This window comes from Pongo abelii, chromosome 7, assembly GCF_028885655.2.
Source record: "Pongo abelii isolate AG06213 chromosome 7, NHGRI_mPonAbe1-v2.0_pri, whole genome shotgun sequence".
Lineage (NCBI taxonomy): Eukaryota > Metazoa > Chordata > Mammalia > Primates > Hominidae > Pongo > Pongo abelii.
The window spans coordinates 156,667,467-156,686,913 of NC_071992.2; the positions used below are offsets into that span (position 1 = coordinate 156,667,467).

The 19,447-nt window shown below is 49.3% G+C and overlaps 1 protein-coding gene across 4 annotated transcripts in view; it reads right to left on the minus strand.

Annotated features, from left to right (window-relative positions):
- TRAPPC9 (trafficking protein particle complex subunit 9) overlaps positions 1–19,447 on the minus strand; it is a 744,079-nt gene that overhangs the window by 534,402 nt on the left and 190,230 nt on the right. The gene's annotated exons all lie outside the window — the stretch shown is intronic.

Here is a 19,447-nt window from a genome sequence, read left to right on the forward strand (position 1 = left end):
CCAATCCCCTAGAAAATTCTGATGCATTCTCAAAAGCCAAGGAAAAAGAAGAGCTTTTAAAATGTGTAAGATCAAAGTGACAAGAACATTCCAGAACCAAGAAGTGTTGCAAGGCAATCACCCCTGTTTATGAAGGAGGCACAGGGAAGAGGAAGAACGGCTCATCTCTAGAGGCACCGAGCTCAAGCCAAGCCATCTTGACGCCTTAGTGAGCAACTCCTTCTCATTGACCAAATAAATGCTGTTTTGCTCTTATAAACTAAATCAGAGTTAAACTAAATTTGTCCACAATGAATATTTTCCGTATTATATCACCTTAAAGAGAAACAGATCCAAGTGTAGTAGGGAAAGTGTATATTTAATATGAGACACCTCTTCACAAAAAGAGAATACAAAATCAAAACCCAAGCAGGACGCTGTGGCTCACACTTATAATCCCAGCACTTTGAAAGGCTGAGGCAGGGTGAATCACTTGAGGTCAGCAGTTCGAGACCAGCCTGGACAACATGGTGAAACCCCATCTCTACAAAATATACAAAATTTAGCCAGTGTGGCAGCGCGCCTCTGTAATCCCAGCTACTCGGGAGGCTGAGGCAGGAGAATCGCTTGAACCTGGGAGGCAGAGGTTGCAGTGAGCCAAGATCATGCCACTGCACTCCAGCCTGGGCAACAGAACAAGACTCCATCTCAAAAAAAAAAAAAAATCAAATCACAGAATTAAGGACAGCACCTTGGGAAGGGCCTCCGGGGAGAGGTGTTTCCCTTGCTTTCTGGCAAATACACCGTGGTCTTTAATAAAAAGTCTTGAATGTTAGAGTCACATGGCCTTGACTTTGGTGCTTTTTTGATACTGACTAACTCGAGTGCCATGGAAAATAATGATCCCTTGGAGTCAAGGTTTCTTTGTGTGTAAAATGGGGATAACAATTACTGCACCGCAGGGTTATTTTACAGATTCAATAAAGTACTATCTGTAAAAGCACCAAGAAGACCACAGCACTGTAAGAACCTCAGGCAACACGGGAGGAAGGGGGACAGGAAGGGGACACAGGGAGGCCACTGCTGGTGCCCCCTGAAGTAGCTGCGTCTCTCCACGGCTCCAGTTCCTAAAACCCAGGCACAGTATGACATGCTGCCTTGACATCCAGCGAAACTGGGAGGGCCCCAAACGGCCTCACCACAAGTCCCCTCCTGACTCTGCTCCTGCAGATACAGGGTCCCTCAGCCAGGCAGGCTTCCAGGCGCGGAAAGCAGGTGCAGCCCTGTGTATCCTGAGCAGTGGGTGTCAGTTCCCTGCCAGCCTGGGAGGGACTGAAATAAGCCAGTCACATCCTCCCTGGGGAGCTGGGGGCAGCCCTCCCTCTCCATACCCCAAAGCCCGCCTCCCCCAGTCCCCGCGCAGCTGCTCTCTCTGTTCCTGAGTGCAGCCCCACGTGGCCCTACGTGGCATGATATCCTCCTTCCCCAGCTGTGAGTGTCTGTGACCAATGAACTGCTGTCAGGTGCACATGTCCTGTGTCACATGCTAGATGTCTGGCTGTCCCCACATGGTAGAGCAAGAAACCCTCCTGACCAACACAGGGGACAGGAAGCCATAAGCACGGGGCCCTCCTCCTCCCAGGAAGGGCCCAGCTTCCAGGCTCTGCAAAGGTCCTCCTCCTCGTGCCCCACCAGCCTAGGAGGCAGGAGCGACTTGCTGTTTTCCCACCATCCCCTTTCTGGGAACCAGTTCTCTATGCTGAACATCTTCAGTCTGAATAAGGAGATGGTTTTAGAGAGATGAAGTAACTTATCCATGGTCACAAACTATGGAATCGGTCTAGAATCCTAGATCCAAATGATTCCAAAGTCACATTCACTTCCTGCATGAAGATATTTCATGGTGAAGTTCAAATATAAAGTCCTGGTCGGAGGACCCAGAAATGAACCTCACAGGAGCTCAGTGGAAGATGGAGAGCTTGACCAAAATCTCCATGAAAGAAAAAAGATACATGGTGTGCTAACTCCAGAACACGAGGACAAACTGAGCTGCAAAATAAGCAGACATATTCCTGGCCGGAGGTGTGCTCGACCATGGCACGGTGCTGCAGAACTGGCCAAGCTTCCTCTGGAGCACGTCTGACAGATGGCGTTTATGTCTCCATGTTTCCTTAAAGAAGGATAATAACACACAGAGACAGATCCAGGGGACAGCGTCCTTGAAAAGTGTTTAGAAACCGCATCACATTCATTTATTTATTTAGTCATTCACAGAACACCTCAAATGTGCCAGACACTCCATGTGTTACCTCACTTAATCCTCCCAACAACCAGTGAAATCATGGAAGGAGGTTAGCATATGTAACAGGTCATTCAGCTGTCAGTGGAAGACGTGGCATATTATAGATGTTCAATAAATATTAGCTGCCCTTCAGCATCACCCAGTCCACCACCTTAGATGCTGTTCAGATGCTTTGCAAACTGATACTATCACGGTATTTTAGAATGATCTGGGAAAAGATAAACGGCTGGGAAAAGGATGATGGAATTGTTGAGTGGGCTGGTTCCTGGAAAGTCAGCTTTAATGACAGTCTGAGGAATGAATCCCTGCGTTCAGATGGTTTCGAGAAGCTGTGGGCCGGGCACAGTGACTCACACCTGTAATCCCAGCACTTTGGGAGGCCAAGGCGGGCGGATCACCTGAGGCCAGGCGTTTGAGGCCAGCCTGGGCAACAGGGCAAAACCCCGTCTCTACTAAAAATACAAAAACTAGCTGGGCATGGTGGCACACACCTGCAGTCCCAGCTATTCAGGAGCCCAAGGCATGAGAGTCATTTGAACCAGGGAGGTGGAGGTTGCAGTGAGCCAAAGTCACGCCACTACACTCCAGTCTGGGCAACAAAGCGAGACTCCATCCCCAAAACAGAAGAAGCTGTGGCTGTTGGATGAGATTCTTATAGGAATTTAGTGAAAGGGAAATGGAGAATTGGAGGGAAGCATTATCCAAAAGTCAAAGTGGGAGATGGAATGGGTCAACAAGAATCACCTAAAGCAGAAGAACGTGCATCATATCCAATTATAGCCACTCTAATTACAGGATAAAAATCTAAACACTTCAGTCAAGCTTTGGTGGCAAAGGGTACAAAACGCTGATCGCTTTGGTATCTCATGACGACAACAGGCTACTGAATTCTGTGTCTGGAAACCCGCTTCAACACACGACATTTGGCCCTTGGCTGCTCAGGGGAATGTGTGGATACTCACATATATGATTTATCCTTTAGACGGTAAGTCAGTCAGAGAAAGAACAAAGATCTGTCTCCAAATGGGAAAAGAACTTCAAAGCCATGTTCCAGGTGAGAAAGCAGAAGGAAAAGGAGAGTCTGACACAAAATCATATCATCAGTTGGGTCGCAGCCTTCCTCCCACCCCTTCAGAAGGGCTCTGACAACATCTTGGCTCATTAGTAAGGAAGGTAACTGACTTTCTTCCTTCCCACCTGCTCTCTCAGGCCATGCCAGTTCTCTGCCTACTCCATGTGACCTCCTCCACGCAGGACCCCCAGGCAGGCCCACCTGCTTCCACTTGGTTGCCACTCTATGTGTATTCTGAGAATCTACCCTCCCACAAGACGCTGGAGTTCCTTTCCACTGTGCTCTTCTGTAGGTGCTGACATGTCTGTGGGCAGCTGCAGAAGCTGTGGTTAAACACAACTGAAACTACAGCCCTGGGTTCAAACCCCAGATCCCCACCTTCCTAGCTTGCCATTGGCTGTGTTACTTTCCTGGGGTCTCAGCTTCCCCTTCTTTTACAAGTAAAGAGGGGAGAAATACCAGTACCTACTTTCTAGGGCTGCTGTGAGGGTTAGTGGGTTTAAAACTTATAGAGTACTTAGGACAGGGCACGGTGCCCAGTGAGCCTCAGTTAAGTGTTTGCTCTTATAATTATTCAGGTTTGGCAAGAACACCACCAATGATGGGGGCTCGTAGCCTTCCATGCCTACTACTTCCTGCTACTTCCATTACGGAACAGTCCCAATAAGTGTTCAGGTGTCTGAGCTCTCCCTCTGTGCCAGGCACTGTCTGAAGTTCATATGCTAAGGCGAGAGGAGGCATAAGTATCAGCCATAGTGCAGAGTAGTTAGCTTACAGCATACCCTTAGCTCCTCCCAAAATCTCCATATGCCAGCACTATCCACATCATATGAATGAGCAAACTAGAGTTCAGAGAGATCAAGCAGCTTTCCTAAGGGTACAAAGCTAAGATGTCCCAGAGTCAAGAAGTGAACCCTGGCCCTCACACCCATTCACCGTGCCTCTGTCCTCTGGCAGCTCAGAACGCAGTTGCCGCCTCTTTTCTCACGCAGCAGTGCTCGCGCCGGCCTGGGCCTCTTCTGCGCTGAGCTAACCTGTCCACCTTCCTTCCACTTCTCCTCCAATGGTACTCGGAGGTGCCATCCTGACGACACTACTTGAGACCCACCTGGTTTTGAAAAGAAGCCTCCCCAAACAGGAGCCCAGGAGTGGGAAAAAGGACCCCGTGTCGTGTGAGCGCACAGGAGAGGGAGGAAAGAAGCACACGTCCTTTCAGAAGTTGACATCTGGTGACACCTCCAATACACTCCTAGCACGGGGGGTCCCTGAATACGCCAAATGCTTTCTCAAGTCCAGAACTCTGCCCCATCATGTGCCCACTACTGGAAATGTCTTCCCCTGCCTTCTCTGCCTGGCTGGATTTTCTAGAGCTTTTTAATACCCAGGTCCAGGGTATCTACTCAGATATGCAACCATCCCAGCCCTTGCTCTTAGGCTGGAGGCCCTCCCGCCATGCCTGCAAACACCTGCACATGCCTCCAGGACAGGCTCCAGCACTCTGCACCCAACTGTGTGAGCCGATCTTTCTGTTTGTAGCTCTCACTGGGATATGCATGTGAGGAGAACTGCATCACTGTCCTTTGGCAAAGTAAGTAGTCCTTCTTCAGATAAATATTTATTGAGTGTCTCCTGTGTGTCAAGCTCTGTAGCGGGCACAAAAAAACACATCAGTGGGCAAACAGGCCAGTGACCGCTCTTCCAGGGCTCATGGTCTGACAGAGAAGACAGAAATTAGGCAGGAAACTAGACACAAGACAACAAAGTGTGTCATGACCGGGTCAGTCTGTCTTGGGTATGCGACAGCACACGACAGACAAGTCTAGAGGGCCAGGGAAACTCCCCGGAGAGACCGCCATTCAGACACAGCCTGAGGGAGCAGGAGGGCTTGAGCAGGTTCAAAAGAGGGAGGGTGACCCTGTGCGACTAATTCTGGACTTGTTTTCCGCGTTCACACGCTCCCTGGCACAAGTAATGGACTTGACATTTCACTCAAAACTCCTCACACACACAGCTGTTGCCATCTTCTTCCTCTATAATAATCTATAGAACATAAAGATTTTAGATGTTTGCTGATAATTCTTCTGTTCTTGGAGCACATGGCACTAACCTAGTCTGGAAACACAATTAAATTTTACAAATTTTCCTGGTCTCTCACCTAAACTGCAGTCCAGAAACTCAAACCGCCTGCTAGATACATTCTCTAGGGGTTTTGCCAGCACCTGACCCCAAAATGGAAGCTATCGCTTTCCCTTCCAACCATTTACAGCACCAAGATCCTCCTGATGACCCAGGAACTTACCGTATATAAATATGTGCCCAGTAGATTCATAAATGGCATTTTGTCTTTCTCTTTCAATCCAGTCAATCAATTCAGGATGGAATGGGATAAGAGAGGCCAGGCCACATGAAACCGATGCAGAAAACCAATGGGGCCTGCATGCTGGGGGCCAGGGCCCAAGGCCTCAAGAACATCAGAAGTGTGTGCCAACTTCTTTAAACGGCCTATCCCAGGGCTGCAGGGGTCCTGGCCAACCTCCCCATGAACCACCAATACAGCTGAGATACTGAGGCCCTGTAAGAGCCTCCCCTCCCAAGTGTCCTGTCAGACCATTTCTGAAACACGGGCCCCAAGAATCAGCCACCCCTTTGGGTCCTGCCCTGTGGCAGCTCAGCCCGCCCCGCAGAGGAAGCAGCAGAGGGCTCTCAGGCTCATCTCTGGCTGCACTGGCACATAACAGCAACGTCATGGGATGGGCACCCGGGAATCCCCTCTCACGGCTGCTCTCCTTCCCCGCCCTTCACCCTTGTGCCCTAGTTACCCGCCTGCACACACCACTCCCTCTGCCAGGAATGCCCTGCTCACTTTCCCAAATACAGAAACTCTATGCGTCCCTCACAACCCAACTTGGAGGCTCCTTTCCTGTGATGCCTTCCCATCCCACATCACTGCTCTGGGCTCCAACACACACACCTCTAGCGGAACACCATCCAGGTACCAAGCAGCTCATTCTTCCACCAAACAGTCAAAAATGGAAGGCAGGGACCAGACCTGGCCTTTGAACCTCACCACCTCAGGAGGCAGGGTGTGTGCTAGTTACAAACCCCAGCTTCAGGACAAAAGGCCCTGGGTTCACATCCTGGCTCCAGCCGGCTATCCTTCGGTAAATTACCAAAGTTCTGTGTATCTTAGTCTACTCATCTATAAAATGGGTCGTCATGCAGAATCAACAAGTTGGCAGAAGTCAAATGCTTACAACAGTGCCCAGCTTAGAATAAGTACTCAACCAATGCTAGTTATTCCTCCCACTCCTCAAGCCCCAGTTTCCTTCTCCTAACTGGACAATCTTCACAACCCTTTATCAGAGCTGTGTGGACGAAGTGATTCCTGCAGAGTGTCTAACCCTGTCCCTGGCATTCAGTGAGTGCACGTTAGGGTTAGCTGCCATCAGCGCCCCTTCCCATGCAATGGGTCACAGGGCCTGGCCCCCAGCAGGCACTCAACAGTGCGTGAGGCTGAACACACACATGTGCCCAGACATCACGCTTAGAACAGATGGAAAAGAGCTACGTGAAAAAAGCAGAATACCACAGTGAATATACGATTAACTCCAACTACATGAAAACATTGACATCGAAAAAGAAAACGAAGACATGCCTATCTGCTCTTATTGGTTGTCCTTGAGTCATGAGATCATGGGTAGTTTCAAATTGTTTCTTATTTTTTTGAATTTTTGACAATAAGTATACATTAAGCTTTTATAAACAAACATATACACACTCACACCTATACACACACATGCACGGATATAAAACCATGCTAACATTTCACTCGAGTCGAAGCTCACCACCCTACCATCACCCTCCAATTTAGTATAGACAGAAGCCCCACGGATCTGGCCTGCAAATCCACATGCAAGACAGACCTTGCTAAGGCCCGTGGCTCGAGGGTGAAGTGGGTTCTGAGCCAATGGTGATGCTTTCTATGGTGTCCTACAAGAGGGCCAGGGAATCATGTGAACTGGTGAGAAGGACAACAATCAAATGGGGCATGTGCATCACTGTTGAAGTCCCCAGACTCAACTCTGCCAGCTGAATAAACTTCTCTGAGGTGGTGGATGAACTCTGCCGTAGCCATGCAAATTGGAAGGCGATCAAATGCCTAGAAAAAATTTGCCCAGGCTAATGAAAACCACTAGTCCAAACTAATTAGGTAAGTTCTACCTCTCCTTTCTACTACCTGTGCTAACGTAGCACAGAAGGGCCACTCTGGAGGAAGGAGGAAGGAGAACACAAGACAATAACTGAAACAACCATCTATTAAGTCCTATCTTTTAACTTCACATTAGAGCTACATTATCTACATGTATATTAAAGAGGCAACTAAAAGTCAGAGAGTTTAAGCAACTTACCCAAAGCCCAACAGCTAATAAGTAACAGAACCAAGAGTCAGACCAGCACTGGCAAAGACCAATCTGCCTCTCACCCCTTATCTGAACCCATGAACCCAACCAGCATCATCACCAGGTGGAAAGCACACACAAGCAGAGGCTCATGAAGGTGAGGGGAGAGAGTACTTTAAAAAGATATGGCAGAAAAGAAAATATAATGGCCAAGCACATGAGCTCTGGGGTCAGACACACGTGAATGTGGGTCCTAACACTGCCATCTTATCAGTTCTTTGAACACGGGCAGTCACATGTCCTCTGTCATCCCAAGGCGCCCTGTCAGTACATGGGGACCACGTCAGAGGTGACGTGGACACAGAATGAGACAGCATAAAGGCTTTCTGCGGCACCTGGCACACAGGACCCGCCTAGGTCATGTGCATGCAAGTCCTCTGTCTGCTCTACAGCACTGTGATGAGACTTGGTTTTTACATTCTATTGCTGCCCATTTCATTCATTCAATGGACACTTACTGCACAGCCTTAAAATATCCCCATGGCAGGCGCTATGCTAGGTTCTGGGGACAGAGATAAAGAAGATGCAGCCCCTGCCCTCTGGGGAGGTTGTCTCTGATTGTAGGAAGAAATGGTATCGGGGCTACAGGAGAAGCCCCCAAAAGCTGGGACCAGATGAGAGATGAGGCTTCTCTCAATCTAAAAATTTCTGTAAAATTTACAATACCATTACACATAGAACAGGTTCAACAACTGCTTGCTGAATTAATTGCCCAAGCCAGGGTAGCATATAACTGAAATAAGACTTGCTGTCCTCGTAGCTGGAAGTAAAAGGTGAACCTGCTAGGGTCCCAGACCTCTGTAAAATATCTCATTCTTTCAGCTATCAGTCTAGCATATCAGGAGTGTACAACTAAATTCAAAAACTATAATTACAGCACTATTCTTGCCTGTTGGGATGGCTTTTCATTTCTTAAACGTGCTTCAACTGAGAGATGAACCCTGTCAAAATGGACTGTGAATGCCCACCCACCAGGCTTCCCCATGGTCATGGCTGCAGGATGCATCAGACACCCAGATCAAGAGGAGTGGCTTGTAATGGAGACATGAAACTAAAGAAACACCACCTGCCAAACACAACCCGGAAAGAAGAGAAGGGGGAGGATACAAACATTTAGCATGTTAGTTACTGTTACTTAAATCACCATCATCAGCCATCTAAGCTCTATGGAGTACTCCCGTAAAACAGGTACTAAGACCTGTACGTCTATTGTCTCATTAAATCCACACATTGATTCTCTGAATAGGTCCTGCTATCACACCCATTTTAGGGAAGCTACTCAGGCCATGCAGAAGTGGGTATAGCCAGGATTCAACACTCTGCTCTACAACCCACCCCTTAATAAGTTCACTGGCTTAATCCTAAAAGCCTGTGAAATCGTGCTGTAGTCCCATTTTAAGAAGTGCACTTTTTTCATTTTTTTTACAGAGACATGACATACCAAAGACTCCAAACAACTAACTGCGAGTTTGATTTTCAGGAGCTCCCAAGTGGCAGGCCAGACATCTTCATCCCCTCAGCCCTCCCTGTGTTATTTATTTCCCATCCATGCTCCCGAGGCGCTGAACATGACAGGTCTCACAGAACTGATTAAAAGGCATTTCACTTTGTCTTAAGATCAGCTTGTTTTGTAAACTTCTCCAGCATGACCCTAGAAATGTGTAAAATGCTGAACCATACCAGAAAGCTGCTGCAATCGTGTATACGAGGGGGCAGCAAGTTGAATGACTTTTAGTCATTCAGGAATTTCAATGTCTTTCTAGGAGACACACCAGTAAATCCATTCACTGTGGTTAGTCAACATGCAGTAGAAATAATACAGGATGTACAGTTGGAATTCAGTTCAATTCAGTGCACACGTCTGCCTCCTACACTGAGCCGTGAGCTCCTCAGGACAGGGTTCATGCATTATTCATGTGCCTGCATGGTGACCGGCATGTCAATGTGATGTAAATGTTTGATTGTTGAATAATACAAAGCCAAGTGAGGTAAGTGTTCTTGTAACAGAATATAAGCAAAGCAATGGACGGTAGAAGTGGCATAATTAATTCTACTTGAAGGGCTCGGGAAAGCTTTCAGGAGGTGGTAGTGGACGGAACTGCGAATGAGGGACAGACTTGGCGATGCACAGAGGACATCTGGGAGTGAGCAAAGTTCCAAACACATAAAAGTGTGTTCAAAGACAGCTGGAGCACAAGGGCTGTGGCAGAACATTCTGCACTCCCCAGGGCAGAGCCCTCGGTCGCATTCACGCCGGTGTCCCCAGTGCCCAACATGATGGCCACCAGGTAGGAAGTGCTCAGTACGGGCTGCTGAGGAGTCCAGCAAAGGCAAGAGCAGCTGGCAGCCATAAAGACAGACAGGTGAGCACCAGAGGGAGCAACCACTCCAAAAAAGAGCAGAGAGGACGATCCCTCTGCTGCCCTCACCCTGCCCACTGCTTTCAAGGGACACCTTGTACCTGTTCACCATTGAGTCTCCCATTACTCTCAGAGCTCCAGGAGGACAGGGATGACTGTGCTCCTGCTCCCCAAGGCACAATACCTGAAGCACAGTGGGTACTGGGGAAGTGTGCAAGAAAGAGAGGGAAGGAAAAAGGCAGGCAGCCAGCCACAGGATGGATTTCACTGAATGCTGGGCTAAGAAACTAGGGATAGGAAAATAATTTCAACATGTTTTAGAAAGGTGACAAATGAGTTGACATTTTTATAAGATGACAATGGCAGCAGCATCAAAGATAACAGTACCTTACAGGAGGAACTAGGATTTACCAAGCCCTAACTAATGCCAGGTACTGTATTAAGTGCCTTGTATGTAGTATAACAACCAGAAGAGCTACGGAGTACCAGCTCCACTAGGAGGGGACAATGGTCACAGACACAAGTAACTTGGTCCAGGTCACCCAGCCAGTAGGTGGCAAAGCCAGGACTCTAACAAAAGTCCGTCTGATCCTAAATATTATAACATTGACCATCATAAGTAAGTTGAAAATTGAGGGAGGCCTGACCTAGGGGCTTCCAGCTAGTCTGCTGGCCTGGCTACCCGGAGCCGGCTGCCACAGCTGTCCTCAGCTCCATCTCTACCTCTGTCCACGCCCAGATATGCAAGTGGGACTTGGTGTGAAAACTGAAGCAGAGATTGGAGGAACTGAATCCTTTCCCCTGCTCCCCAAGACACTCCACTCTATGACAATACCAAGAAATAAAAGCCACTTTTCTCCGAGACTGATTTCTAAAATTTTGCCCTGCCTTGCCGTGATTATTTTTAAGAAAAGAAATATACAAAAATAGCCTAATAAAAGCACCTTGGAAACAGACCAGACCACAAAGTTAGAAAGCCCAGCAGGGTGGGTAGCTCTCATATGGCACTTCAGCCAGCTCATTACCGAACCCCTCGGGTCCTGAGAATTGCAAGAGTAACAGGTTTCCCTCTGTCAGCAGGAGCCAATCGTCTCCTCCCCATCAGCACTGCCCGTGGCCTCCCAAGGTGCTTCTCGCACTCTTGCCTTTCCCGGGTGCTCCCCATGGCCTCCCAAGGTGCTTCTCACACTCTTGCTTTCCCGGCTTCCTTCCCTGTGTTATGAGGAGGCCTTATGCTGACTCTACTAAACGGCTTCTGGTTTGGATTTGCTACGGTTTTAATGAAAGCATACCTTTATTCACCCGGGGAATTGTTACATTTCACCATCCCAGAAAGTCTGAGAACAAGGGGAAAGCTAAGACAGTTTCTGAATCATCCTAGAAAAGAAGGGGGGCGAGGGGAGGAGAGACGGAGAGAAAGAGAGAGAGAGGCGGGGGACGGGGGGAGAGAGAGAGAGAGAGAGAGAGAGATGAAGCCAGGAAATGTAGACAGAGGCACCTGTCTTCCTCAAGCGGGGCATGCATTTGCTTATTTCGAGTCAGCCGTAACAATTTGGATGTTCTGGTTTTCCAGGCCCTGGCAGACCAAGGAAGCCAAACCATCAGTCTTGGGACTGCAACTAAACAGCTACTCCTACCCCACCCACCCTGTGCTAAGCACTGTGTTAGGTCCTCCAGAGACAGGAACGCGTGTTCTGGGATGACCGCGTGAGAGAGGGACTGGATCCTGGTAAGTATCCAGACGAGAACACCAAGCCTCCAGCAGTCAGTCAACTTGCTCAAGACAAGTCACACAGCTAATAATACGAGACACCAAAACACATGTTCTTGTCATCACGCCAGCTGAACAGAGACTGTGCCGGACAACAGAGGCAACGAGCAACAGCGACACCCATGAAAGGGAGAGGAAAACCACACAGAAACCAAGAGGGCAACAGGCCGGCCTGTTCCACATACACAGAAGCAGCAGAGTGCAAGAAGAGATTCGACACTGCCACACCAGGCCGTGCCCAGGCCAGTAACTGAAGAGTGTTCAGAGTCTCACCTTCAGAATCCTACTATTTCCAAGCATAAGGTATGCTCAGAAGATGTCTAACCACACTGCTTATTTGTGTATTAAGTTCTGTAGCTTAAGAGTGACGTATTCAAATAACAAGCAAATCCACACACATGGGAACAGCTTATTCCCCTCTGATGCCAAACAACCAAGGTATTTATAGCTAAGAAATAAGAGAGGAAATTCACGGTGCAGAGATGATCTTTCTGTAGCCACAGCACTGTGGAAAGCTGAATAGCTTGCTCGTCCGACTTAATGTTTTTGCACCTCAAAAGTGGGCCTGTTTTCCCCTTTCCTTCCTGTGGCACAGAACTGGGTGTCTGAAGGGGCTCTGCAGAATCCTACACAGTAACATGCTGCAGGAATAACAAGAGAGCCATCCGTTGACAGTGGAACATCTGTCACCAATTTCTTTCCCCTGTGAAATTTCATTTCAGAAATAATAGTTATTATTTAAATGCTAGCATTTAGGTAAGGGCTATCAGGTGAAATTGGTTACTTTATGTTGATAATAACAGAGGAATTACTGCTGCTGTGAACCTGAGACATGTAAGAAGCCATTAATATTAGCTTCTAACTCCAGGGATGCTGTGGTACAACATTCATGAGAAAAGCAATAAAGAGAATCTCGCCTCAAAACATTTATGAATTTTTAATTATAACAATACGGAGCCATCATTTTTTGTTAAAATATTAAACAGAAGAATGAAGAAATTAAGCAGTGTGTATGTGCATTTGTGTATACAGGTATGTATATGTTTCTATTTGTATCACACTCACATACACATATCTTTGAACAGTTGTGGAAAAGCTAATATAGTAAATATTTCTTAATTTGAGCTTTATTACAATGAAATCTATGACTAAGCAAAAGCAAGAGTTCACCTCTTTCACAATCTACACATAAAAACTTGCTTACAAGTGGCCAGGCATGGTGGGTCACGCCTGTAATACAGGACTTTGGGAGGCTGAGGCGGACAGAGTATTTGGCCTCCCAAAGTGCTGGAATTACAGGCGTGAGCCACCACACCCAGTTGAGTAAAAGCTATTCTTAGTACTGAGATATAAAATAACTCTACCAAAGTACAAAGAGAATCATATGGGAACCCAAAGAAGGGAGTGTTTCATCCCATGTGGCAAAATTTTATACAGCAGACATTTTAGAGACAGTTAAAGCTCAATGGGCTTAGAATAAAGATAATGCTAAAATAAAAATCAATCCACAACCAAGTCCTATGTATTCTCCTACAGTTAACATTCACAACCAAATCCTATGCTGTCTCCTATAGTTGACATCCACAACCAAGTCCTACGCTGTCTCCTATAGTTGACATCCACAGCCAAGTCCTACGCTGTCTCCTATAGTTGACATCCACAGCCAAGTCCTACGCTGTCTCCTATAGTTGACATCCACAGCCAAGTCCTACGCTGTCTCCTATAGTTGACATCCACAGCCAAGTCCTACGCTGTCTCCTATAGTTGACATCCACAGCCAAGTCCTACGCTGTCTCCTATAGTTGACATCCACAGCCAAGTCCTCCGCTGTCTCCTATAGTTGACATGCACAGCCAAGCCCTCCGCTGTCTCCTAGTTGACATGCACAGCCAAGCCCTCCGCTGTCTCCTATAGTTGACATGCACAGCCAAGCCCTCCGCTGTCTCCTATAGTTGACATGCACAGCCAAGCCCTCCGCTGTCTCCTATAGTTGACGTCCACAGCCAAGCCCTCCGCTGTCTCCTATAGTTGACGTCCACAGCCAAGCCCTCCGCTGTCTCCTATAGTTGACGTCCACAGCCAAGCCCTCCGCTGTCTCCTATAGTTGACGTCCACAGCCAAGCCCTCCGCTGTCTCCTATAGTTGACGTCCACAGCCAAGCCCTCCGCTGTCTCCTATAGTTGACGTCCACAGCCAAGCCCTCCGCTGTCTCCTATAGTTGACGTCCACAGCCAAGCCCTCCGCTGTCTCCTATAGTTGACGTCCACAGCCAAGCCCTCCGCTGTCTCCTATAGTTGACGTCCACAGCCAAGCCCTCCGCTGTCTCCTATAGTTGACGTCCACAGCCAAGCCCTCCGCTGTCTCCTATAGTTGACGTCCACAGCCAAGCCCTCCGCTGTCTCCTATAGTTGACGTCCACAGCCAAGCCCTCCGCTGTCTCCTATAGTTGACGTCCACAGCCAAGCCCTCCGCTGTCTCCTATAGTTGACGTCCACAGCCAAGCCCTCCGCTGTCTCCTATAGTTGACGTCCACAGCCAAGCCCTCCGCTGTCTCCTATAGTTGACGTCCACAGCCAAGCCCTCCGCTGTCTCCTATAGTTGACGTCCACAGCCAAGCCCTCCGCTGTCTCCTATAGTTGACGTCCACAGCCAAGCCCTCCGCTGTCTCCTATAGTTGACGTCCACAGCCAAGCCCTCCGCTGTCTCCTATAGTTGACGTCCACAGCCAAGCCCTCCGCTGTCTCCTCTAGTTGACGTCCACAGCCAAGCCCTCCGCTGTCTCCTCTAGTTGACGTCCACAGCCAAGCCCTGCGCTGTCTCCTCTAGTTGACGTCCACAGCCAAGCCCTGCGCTGTCTCCTCTAGTTGACGTCCACAGCCAAGCCCTGCGCTGTCTCCTCTAGTTGACGTCCACAGCCAAGCCCTGCGCTGTCTCCTCTAGTTGACGTCCACAGCCAAGCCCTGCGCTGTCTCCTCTAGTTGACGTCCACAGCCAAGCCCTGCGCTGTCTCCTCTAGTTGACGTCCACAGCCAAGCCCTGCGCTGTCTCCTCTAGTTGACGTCCACAGCCAAGCCCTGCGCTGTCTCCTCTAGTTGACGTCCACAGCCAAGCCCTGCGCTGTCTCCTCTAGTTGACGTCCACAGCCAAGCCCTGCGCTGTCTCCTCTAGTTGACGTCCACAGCCAAGCCCTGCGCTGTCTCCTCTAGTTGACGTCCACAGCCAAGCCCTGCGCTGTCTCCTCTAGTTGACGTCCACAGCCAAGCCCTGCGCTGTCTCCTCTAGTTGACGTCCACAGCCAAGCCCTGCGCTGTCTCCTCTAGTTGACGTCCACAGCCAAGCCCTGCGCTGTCTCCTCTAGTTGACGTCCACAGCCAAGCCCTGCGCTGTCTCCTCTAGTTGACGTCCACAGCCAAGCCCTGCGCTGTCTCCTCTAGTTGACGTCCACAGCCAAGCCCTGCGCTGTCTCCTCTAGTTGACGTCCACAGCCAAGCCCTGCGCTGTCTCCTCTAGTTGACGTCCACAGCCAAGTCCTGCGCTGTCTCCTCTAGTTGACGTCCACAGCCAAGTCCTGCGCTGTCTCCTCTAGTTGACGTCCACAGCCAAGTCCTGCGCTGTCTCCTCTAGTTGACGTCCACAGCCAAGTCCTGCGCTGTCTCCTCTAGTTGACGTCCACAGCCAAGTCCTGCGCTGTCTCCTCTAGTTGACGTCCACAGCCAAGTCCTGCGCTGTCTCCTCTAGTTGACGTCCACAGCCAAGTCCTGCGCTGTCTCCTCTAGTTGACGTCCACAGCCAAGTCCTGCGCTGTCTCCTCTAGTTGACGTCCACAGCCAAGTCCTACGCTGTCTCCTCTAGTTGACGTCCACAGCCAAGTCCTACGCTGTCTCCTCTAGTTCACGTCCACAGCCAAGTCCTACGCTGTCTCCTCTAGTTGACGTCCACAGCCAAGTCCTACGCTGTCTCCTCTAGTTGACGTCCACAGCCAAGTCCTACGCTGTCTCCTCTAGTTGACGTCCACAGCCAAGTCCTACGCTGTCTCCTCTAGTTCACGTCCACAGCCAAGTCCTACGCTGTCTCCTCTAGTTCACGTCCACAGCCAAGTCCTACGCTGTCTCCTCTAGTTGACGTCCACAGCCAAGTCCTACGCTGTCTCCTCTAGTTGACGTCCACAGCCAAGTCCTACGCTGTCTCCTCTAGTTGACGTCCACAGCCAAGTCCTACGCTGTCTCCTCTAGTTGACGTCCACAGCCAAGTCCTACGCTGTCTCCTCTAGTTGACGTCCACAGCCAAGTCCTACGCTGTCTCCTCTAGTTCACGTCCACAGCCAAGTCCTACGCTGTCTCCTCTAGTTCACGTCCACAGCCAAGTCCTACGCTGTCTCCTCTAGTTGACGTCCACAGCCAAGTCCTACGCTGTCTCCTCTAGTTGACGTCCACAGCCAAGTCCTACGCTGTCTCCTCTAGTTGACGTCCACAGCCAAGTCCTACGCTGTCTCCTATAGTTCACGTCCACAGCCAAGTCCTATGCTGTCTCCTATAGTTCACGTCCACAGCCAAGTCCTATGCTGTCTCCTATAGTTCACGTCCACAGCCAAGTCCTATGCTGTCTCCTATAGTTCACGTCCACAGCCAAGTCCTATGCTGTCTCCTATAGTTCACGTCCACAGCCAAGTCCTATGCTGTCTCCTATAGTTCACGTCCACAGCCAAGTCCTATGCTGTCTCCTATAGTTCACGTCCACAGCCAAGTCCTATGCTGTCTCCTATAGTTCACGTCCACAGCCAAGTCCTATGCTGTCTCCTATAGTTCACGTCCACAGCCAAGTCCTATGCTGTCTCCTATAGTTCACGTCCACAGCCAAGTCCTATGCTGTCTCCTCTAGTTGACGTCCACAGCCAAGTCCTATGCTGTCTCCTATAGTTCACGTCCACAGCCAAGTCCTATGCTGTCTCCTCTAGTTGACGTCCACAGCCAAGTCCTATGCTGTCTCCTATAGTTGACGTCCACAGCCAAGTCCTATGCTGTCTCCTCTAGTTGACGTCCACAGCCAAGTCCTATGCTGTCTCCTATAGTTCACGTCCACAGCCAAGTCCTATGCTGTCTCCTCTAGTTCACGTCCACAGCCAAGTCCTATGCTGTCTCCTATAGTTCACGTCCACAGCCAAGTCCTATGCTGTCTCCTATAGTTCACGTCCACAGCCAAGTCCTATGCTGTCTCCTATAGTTCACGTCCACAGCCAAGTCCTATGCTGTCTCCTATAGTTCACGTCCACAGCCAAGTCCTATGCTGTCTCCTATAGTTCACGTCCACAGCCAAGTCCTATGCTGTCTCCTATAGTTCACGTCCTCATCCAAGTCCTATGCTGTCTCCTATAGTTCACGTCCACAGCCAAGTCCTATGCTGTCTCCTATAGTTCACGTCCACAGCCAAGTCCTATGCTGTCTCCTATAGTTCACGTCCACAGCCAAGTCCTATGCTGTCTCCTATAGTTCACGTCCACAGCCAAGTCCTATGCTGTCTCCTATAGTTCACGTCCACAGCCAAGTCCTATGCTGTCTCCTATAGTTGATGTCCACAGCCAAGTCCTATGCTGTCTCCTATAGTTGACGTCCACAGCCAAGTCCTATGCTGTCTCCTCTAGTTCACGTCCACAGCCAAGTCCTATGCTGTCTCCTATAGTTCACGTCCACAGCCAAGTCCTATGCTGTCTCCTATAGTTCACGTCCACAGCCAAGTCCTATGCTGTCTCCTATAGTTCACGTCCACAGCCAAGTCCTATGCTGTCTCCTATAGTTCACGTCCACAGCCAAGTCCTATGCTGTCTCCTATAGTTCACGTCCACAGCCAAGTCCTATGCTGTCTCCTATAGTTCACGTCCACAGCCAAGTCCTATGCTGTCTCCTATAGTTCACGTCCACAGCCAAGTCCTATGCTGTCTCCTATAGTTCACGTCCACAGCCAAGTCCTATGCTGTCTCCTATAGTTCACGTCCACAGCCAAGTCCTACGCTGTCTCCTCTAGTTGACGTCCACAGCCAAGTCCTATGCTGTCTCCTCTAGTTGACGTCCACAGCCAAGTCCTATGCTGTCTCCTCTAGTTGACGTCCACAGCCAAGTCCTATGCTGTCTCCTCTAGTTGACGTCCACAGCCAAGTCCTATGCTGTCTCCTATAGTTCACGTCCACAGCCAAGTCCTATGCTGTCTCCTATAGTTCACGTCCACAGCCAAGTCCTATGCTGTCTCCTATAGTTCACGTCCACAGCCAAGTCCTATGCTGTCTCCTATAGTTCACGTCCACAGCCAAGTCCTATGCTGTCTCCTATAGTTCACGTCCACAGCCAAGTCCTATGCTGTCTCCTATAGTTCACGTCCTCAGCCAAGTCCTATGCTGTCTCCTATAGTTCACGTCCACAGCCAAGTCCTATGCTGTCTCCTATAGTTCACGTCCACAGCCAAGTCCTATGCTGTCTCCTATAGTTCACGTCCACAGCCAAGTCCTATGCTGTCTCCTATAGTTCACGTCCACAGCCAAGTCCTATGCTGTCTCCTATAGTTCACGTCCACAGCCAAGTCCTATGCTGTCTCCTATAGTTCACGTCCACAGCCAAGTCCTATGCTGTCTCCTATAGTTCACGTCCACAGCCAAGTCCTATGCTGTCTCCTATAGTTGACGTCCACAGCCAAGTCCTATGCTGTCTCCTATAGTTCACGTCCACAGCCAAGTCCTATGCTGTCTCCTATAGTTCACGTCCACAGCCAAGTCCTATGCTGTCTCCTATAGTTCACGTCCACAGCCAAGTCCTATGCTGTCTCCTATAGTTCACGTCCACAGCCAAGTCCTATGCTGTCTCCTATAGTTCACGTCCACAGCCAAGTCCTATGCTGTCTCCTATAGTTGACATCCACAGCCAAGTCCTATGCTGTCTCCTATAGTTCACATCCACAGCCAAGTCCTATCTCTGCTCCGCCTCCCTCACCCTCCCCACCACCAGTGGCTTCTGCTCATACTCCCATATCCTCAGAGCAGGTCCTCTGTTCATTCATGCTGGCAGCTTTCGGTGCTGTAGGACTAAAGTGACAGGAGTTACTCCCTTTGTGTATTTTGGAAACAGATGGTTTGTTTTCATTAATGTAATTCCATATGTAAATGTACTGCAGCTTGAAACAAGAATTAAAAAAGAATGATAGCTTTCATTTTTCACGTGTAACCCTGTTGTTTTGAAAATGGGTCTGCCATGCTGTCTATTTACATTTATCATGATTACAGGTAAAGTCACAAGAGCTGGGAAGGAGGAGGCCTTTGTTTTTGTGCCGGCTCCTCGTGCAGCTGACCTGTGACCTGAGGCTGGCCACCCACCTCTTCTGCTTTCACTTTCCCTGTGCATAAAGCCAGGGTGGCCCTATGTGCCCTGCGCATCCTCAGACTGACTGGGGACCCGACTGGAGAGAACCACAGAAAACCACACAATAACAAAGACAGACGAGGCGTAGGCAAGGCATGACGGG